Source organism: Palaemon carinicauda, chromosome 39 (genome assembly GCF_036898095.1).
Source record: "Palaemon carinicauda isolate YSFRI2023 chromosome 39, ASM3689809v2, whole genome shotgun sequence".
Lineage (NCBI taxonomy): Eukaryota > Metazoa > Arthropoda > Malacostraca > Decapoda > Palaemonidae > Palaemon > Palaemon carinicauda.
The window spans coordinates 33,669,758-33,677,257 of record NC_090763.1 but is presented as its reverse complement, the minus strand read 5'-3'; the positions used below and the strand labels follow the sequence as shown (position 1 = coordinate 33,677,257).

At 31.9% G+C, this 7,500-nt stretch overlaps 1 long non-coding RNA gene across 3 annotated transcripts in view; it reads left to right on the top strand.

Moving 5' to 3' along the window:
* The window catches only part of LOC137630831 (uncharacterized), a 221,170-nt gene extending 217,190 nt beyond the window's left edge, over positions 1 to 3,980 (top strand). For 2 of the 3 annotated variants that reach the window (XR_011041770.1, XR_011041771.1), the window contains exons 6-7: positions 338 to 418; positions 3,899 to 3,980. This is a non-coding gene — a long non-coding RNA (uncharacterized lncRNA). The remainder of the gene's footprint in view (positions 1 to 337; positions 419 to 3,898) is intronic. The other variant, XR_011041772.1, reaches the window with a different exon arrangement.
* The last annotated feature ends 3,520 nt before the right edge of the window (positions 3,981 to 7,500 follow it).

Below are 7,500 nucleotides of genomic sequence, written 5' to 3'. Positions count from 1 at the left end.
GATTTTCCTGTAAAATTAACATAAAAGAAATTCAATGACAATTGAAGTGAAGTTAGCTGATTAATTACAGCATTTGGAACATTTCACAATCTTGTCTCCTTTTATATAAATATATATATATATATATATATATATATATATATATATATATATATATATATATATATATATATATATATCAGATTATTTGAAGATACGTTAACAACGTTTTAGTATTTTTAAGTTTTTTACCTGGTTTCTTAGATATTTTGTTTAACAGCTTTATGTATGTTTGTAAAGAAGTACTGTGAAACAATTGCTCTTGAGATTTTGGGATTAAATTGTATTTTTATTTCAGGCTGATTTATTTTGATGACGAAAGTCCTTACGAAGAATCAAATGACCGGTTTGCTGCCAGGATCTGTAGCCCGATGTGAAGGTAAGATTAACCAAACTCAAGATTGCAGTTTTTTCTCAACTTTAAATATTTTACTGGAGCTTTATGATTCCATTTGTATTTCACACTCAGTGAGATTTACTCCTTCATTGCCCGGTGTTTTGTGAAAATACTGTGAAATGGATCTCTCTCTCTCTCTCTCTCTCTCCTCTCTCTCCTCTCTCTCTCTCTCTCTCTCTCTCACTCTCTCTCCAACTTTCATTCCATAGTCTGTTAGATTTCATTAAAACTTCTTTCTACTGTATACTGTAGTCTGCTAAATATGATTTATTTACATGTAGATCATTAATTCACTTATTGCTTCTTACATTCTTTTGAATTCCTGTTAATTTGTCTCGACTGTTTGCTCTTTCTTTCGTCCATGTCTCCGAAGGAGGTAATGCCATGAGGCACTTTACACTATTCATTGTAGAGATTACTAAATTGTATTTGCAATGTGCATAAGGTCCCCCAGCTGCACTGTTTTTTGCTGTCCAACTCCTCAAACTTAATCTTGCAGTTTTAGGGGTTTCCTCAAGTTGCACGTGGGGCGCTAAATGATATCTCGCATTTATAAACTCGATTCATTTCAATACAAACTGTAAACTTGTGTTTTCCCGTTACATCTGGACATTGAATTACCTTTGCTATTCAAACGCCGAGTCTTAAGGTACAAATCTATATAAGTCCTGTCAAATCTATTCATCCAAAATTTACTCACAAGCACTGTGGTTATTCTCTCTCTCTCTCTCTCTCTCTCTCTCTCTCTCTCTCTCTCTCTCTCTCTCTCTCTCTCTCTCTCCAAACTTAGTGAGTCAGAACTCATCACAACTTTCTTTCTACTGTAGTCTGTTGAATTTATATTTATTTGCATGTGAACCATTCATTCTCTTATTTCTTCATACATTAATTTGGAATACTGTTAATGTTTTTGAGCGAGTGTAAATTTTTTTCTTTCTTTTTTTTTTTCCTGTAAATTGTGCTGTAAACCTGTTTGCTCAATACTCCGTCCTTGTCTCCAAATGATTAAATGCCATCAGGCCCTTTACAATATTCATTGTAAACATTACTAAATTGTATTTGCAATGTGTATAAGGTCCCTCTGCTAGGAATTATTTTTTTCTTCCAACCCCTCAAACTTTATTTTGCAGTATTAGGGGTTTCCTCAAGTTGCATGTGGGCGCTAAATGGTGTCTGTCACATTCATAAACGCGATTCATTTCAATAAAAAACTAAACTTGTATTTTCCTGTTAAATCTGGGCATTTAATTGCCTTTGCTATTCAAATGCAGAGTCATAAAGCACAAATTTATGTAAGTCCTGTCAAATCTATCCATCAAAAATTTGCGCTCTCTCTCTCTCTCTCTCTCTCCTCTCTCTCTCTCTCTCTCTCTCTCTCTCTCTCTCTCTCTCTCTCTCTGATTGACCAATGTAAAATTTATCCCCGGTTAAAATATTTAAGTTAATTTAGGGAAAATGTCTATTGCCCCTCTTCGAGTAGTGTAGTAAATTTAAAAGTAAGCTCGATGGTTTTTTTTATAATTCATTGTATGATCACACCCAAGGTAAATATTGGCACTAAGTAAGGTAAACATAGGTTAAATAGTAGTTAATGCTGTTGTTCGTTCCACAACTCTACCGCAATACTTCAAATATCATTTCACGAAATGTATTTGTCCTGGCTAGAAAACTAAGGCTAAACTTCCGTCGATTCATTGATAACGAAAAAATTGTATTCAAATAATTAAGGTATTCTTTTAAATAATAGTTTGCTGAAACGCAGTCGATCACTCTTTTCCTTTTACTGTCATTGGATCTGTTGAAAGGTTTCTTGTTGTTTCGTTGTCTTAATTTGTGTAACCGTGGCGTTTTTTTTTTCTTTTTTTATAGTTAATACCATTGCCCATGGAATATTAGATTAATTAGCACCAAATTAAATTTATGGGATAAATTTTTCTATTTATGAAAGTGGATAGTAAATGATATTGTAGGGTCCTTGTGATGTTATACATAACCTTTATGCAAAAAACAAGAAAAAAAATCCTAATTAATCAGGGGTAAGTCGTCATTTTTCAAGTATTCTAACACTCGTCGCTACTATTTTATATATTCTGTAATGGTCAATATTGGAAAATTATTTGTGTAATTTTACAAAATTTATTAAATACATACGTATAATCGAATATCCTCTTTATGGTTTTCGCCGACGATAATCCCATAATAGATTTATAAATTTCATCCAGATGAATCATATTCGACAGATTAATCATAAAATGTAAGGAAAATGGAGAAAATTATAATACAAATAATACAATCGGGAGGAAACATTCACTCTTAAATATTTGCCGTAAAAAAAAAAAGTAAATAAATAAATAAATAAAAATTAGAATAATAATGATAATAATAATAATAAAATAAAAAATGATAATGATAATAATAATAATAATAATAATAAAAAAATTATAGTTAAATTATCGGTGAAGAGACCATTTTGGTAACGGCCATTTTGCCGCCGATAACTCCATAAATGATCAAAATTTTGAATTCATAAAATTGATCCAGATGAATCATATTATGCAGATGAATAGTGAAATATATATAAAATTAAAAGAAATATGGTAAAAGTTGGTACAAATAAGCGTGGAGGATGAAAATGAGATATGGGGAAAATTGGGAGATTGTCGGTGACTTAAAGGACTACCGACTTATAATCCATTGTAGTTAAATGCTGTCTTTGGCTGTGCATATGTTATTTTATGACAAATATAAATAGTCTTTGTGTTGACCCAATCCATACGTCATATCCTCTTACATAAACAGTAACTTTTAAATACTATGATCATTACCGTGGTATATAAATTGCCCCATAGCCCCATCTTGCAATTTCTAATTTTTTTTAGTTCGAATATATATATATTTTTTTTTCTTTTTTTTAGTGAGCTGATTTGAAGGACATTAATTGATTAGGTAGTATTTTCTTGGAGTTTGGATACTCTTTCTACCTTTGTTTTTAATAGTTTTTATATAAATACAATAATTATTCTAATGTAATTAAAGCAAGCCCTTACCATATTTCGTGATGATTTTCCTGTAAAATTAACATAAAAGAAATTCAATGACAATTGAAGTGAAGTTAGCTGATTAATTACAGCATTTGGAACATTTCACAATCTTGTCTCCTTTTATATAAATATATATATATATATATATATATATATATATATATATATATATATATATATATGTATATATATATATATATATATATATATATATATATATATATATATATATATATATATATATATATATATATATATATATATTAGATTATTTGAAGATACGTTAACAACGTTTTAGTATTTTTAACTTTTTACCTGGTTTCTTAGATATTTTGTTTAACAGCTTTATGTATGTTTGTAAAGAAGTATTGTGAAACGATTGCTCTTGAGATTTTGGTATTAAAATGTATTTTTATTTCAGGCTGATTTATTTCGATGACGATAGTCCTTACGAAGAATCAAATGACCGGTTTGCTGCCAGGATCTGTAGCCCGATGTCAAGGTAAGATTAACCAAACTCAAGATTGCAGTTTTTCTCAACTTTTAAATATTTTACTGGAGCTTTATGATTCCATTTGTATTTTACACTCAGTGAGATTTACTCCTTCATTGCCCGGTGTTTTGTGAAAATACTGTGAAATGGATCTCTCTCTCTCTCTCTCTCTCTCTCTCCTCTCTCTCTCTCTCTCTCTCTCTCCAACTTTCATTCCATAGTCTGTTAGATTTCATTAAAACTTTCCTTTCTACTGTATACTGTAGTCTGCTAAATATGATTTATTTACATGTAGATCATTAATTCACTTATTGCTTCTTACATTCTTTTGAATTCCTGTTAATTTGTCTCGACTGTTTGCTCTTTCATTCGTCCATGTCTCCGAAGGAGGTGATGCCATGAGGCACTTTACACTATTCATTGTAGAGATTACTAAATTGTATTTGCAATGTGCATAAGGTCCCCCCAGCTGCACTGTTTTTGCTGTCCAACTCCTCAAACTTAATCTTGCAGTTTTAGGGGTTTCCTCAAGTTGCACGTGGGCGCTAAATGATATCTCGCATTTATAAACTCGATTCATTTCAATACAAACTGTAAACTTGTGTTTTCCCGTTACATCTGGACATTGAATTACCTTTGCTATTCAAACGCCGAGTCTTAAGGTACAAATCTATATAAGTCCTGTCAAATCTATTCATCCAAAATTTACTCACAAGCACTGTGGTTATTCTCTCTCTCTCTCTCTCTCTCTCTCTCTCTCTCTCTCTCTCTCCCTCTCTCCTCTCTCTCTCTCTCTCTCCAAACTTAGTGAGTCAGAACTCATCACAACTTTCTTTCTACTGTAGTCTGTTGAATTTAATTTATTTGCATGTGAACCATTCATTCTCTTATTTCTTCATACATTAATTTGGAATACTGTTAATGTTTTTGAGCGAGTGTAAATTTTTTCTTTCTTTTTTTTTTTCCTGTAAATTGTGCTGTAAACCTGTTTGCTCAATACTCCGTCCTTGTCTCCAAATGATTAAATGCCATCAGGCCCTTTACAATATTCATTGTAAACATTACTAAATTGTATTTGCAATGTGTATAAGGTCCCTCTGCTAGGAATTATTTTTTTCTTCCAACCCCTCAAACTTTATTTTGCAGTATTAGGGGTTTCCTCAAGTTGCATGTGGGCGCTAAATGGTGTCTGTCACATTCATAAACGCGATTCATTTCAATAAAAACTAAACTTGTATTTTCCTGTTAAATCTGGCCATTTAATTGCCTTTGCTATTCAAATGCAGAGTCATAAAGCACAAATTTATGTAAGTCCTGTCAAATCTATCCATCAAAAATTTGCGCTCTCTCTCTCTCTCTCTCTCTCTCTCTCTCTCTCTCTCTCTCTCTCTCTCTCTCTCTCTCTCTGATTGACCAATGTAAAATTTATCCCCGGTTAAAATATTTAAGTTAATTTAGGGAAAATGTCTATTGCCCTCTTCGAGTAGTGTAGTAAATTTAAAAGTAAGCTCGATGGTTTTTTTTATAATTCATTGTATGATCACACCCAAGGTAAATATTGGCACTAAGTAAGGTAAACATAGGTTAAATAGTAGTTAATGCTGTTGTTCGTTCCACAACTCTACCGCAATACTTCAAATATCATTTCACGAAATGTATTTGTCCTGGCTAGAAAACTAAGGCTAAACTTCCGTCGATTCATTGATAACGAAAAAATTGTATTCAAATAATTAAGGTATTCTTTTAAATAATAATTTGCTGAAACGCAGTCGATCACTCTTTTCCTTTTACTGTCATTGGATCTGTTGAAAGGTTTCTTGTTGTTTCGTTGTCTTAATTTGTGTAACCGTGGCGTTTTTTTTTCTTTTTTTTATAGTTAATCCCATTGCCCATGGAATATTAGAATAATTAGCACCAAATTAAATTTATGGGATAAATTTTTCTATTTATGAAAGTGCATAGGAAATGATATTGTAGGGTCCTTGTGATGTTATACATAACCTTTATGCAAAAAACAAGAAAAAAAAATCCTAATTAATCAGGGGTAAGTCGTCATTTTTCAAGTGTTCTAACACTCGTCGCTACTATTTTATATATTCTGTAATGGTCAATATTGGAAAATTATTTGTGTAATTTTACAAAATTTATTAAATACATACGTATAATCGAATATCCTCTTTATGGTTAAAAAGGAATTTCTTGCACCGTTTGTGACTTGATATTTCTGCGTTAGTTTTCCCTTTTTTTGAGTTTTACATTAAAAGCCTTGTTGACAATTTATTTTTAACAGCATATACACTGGGAAGTTAATTGTTTGACGATACACAAAATCCTCAAGTTAGGAAGATTTTGCAGAAATGCCTGCTCTCAATTAAGGAAAAAGCCTCTACTCCTTAACTTTTGTAGATCCAGGCTTGAAAAGCTTAAGTAATACATACATAATACACCAAACTCATCAAACATTAATTTGTTTATTTTAGGTGCTTAGTTAAATTCCCAAGGAATGTTTAAAATATTCTGTATAACGTTTATAAATATGATGGGCTGGTATTCTTATCGGACCTTCCATATTCCAACTAGTCTACTCGCTGACTCTCTCTTCAAGTCCCAACGACTTTCTGACCCAAATTAATACAGATTGACTGATTTGTGACTGTTTCTGACGAAACTCTTCCGGTTGCCAGTACAACTCTACGAGTCTACTCGTAGAGTTGTACTGGCAGCTAGTCAATGTCAGGAAACTAGTTCCAGCGGAATTTTTGTCGGTCTGTTCTCCAACACCCAAAAAGATCAAGTTGGTCAGTAAACTAGGTAGTCGGAATCTGATCAAGTTGGTCATTAAACTAGGTAGTCGGAATCTTCGGTTATTCTCGTTTATTTTTTACTTATTGTTCTTTTGACTACAAAACGTCTCTTAGAGATCATTTTCGTTGTAATACAAATATTGTTTCTCAAGGATATTTTAGTCAAAGCAAGAACTTAGGCTGATTTTTGTACATGCTCACAGATTGAAAAATGAAGGTTCAACGTCATGCCTTTTGATTGCATTTATTCTTGCTGTTATATCGTAGTTTAATTACGTGAAATGTTTAAGAGCATTGGTATTCAACCGTTTCTCGTTTTAATTGTAGTTTTCAAGTGAAGTTTGACCGTTGTACAAACTAATGCCAAGTGCGTTTTCTCCTTTTTAACGGATAGAAGAGTTAGGGCTTCGTATTCATACCCTTAAATATTAGATTAATTAGTTGCAAATCATCGTTGTTTATCAATTATTTTCTGGACAGTCTGGACAGACAATATTTTCATAGTCTTTTAGGATATTGTTGTTTCATGATGTAATTACTTTTTACGAAGTGTTAACGAATTGGCTTGAAAAGTTTTCAGGTCTTGATAATCAGATCGCCTTGTAGACAGTACCATTATCAAAGTCATATAAAAATGGATTCTATAAGAGGTTTATGGAGGGCTTGTAAGTTATCCAATTCATCTTTGTTTTATGAAAGTTTTGTATGAACACCCAAATATAACAA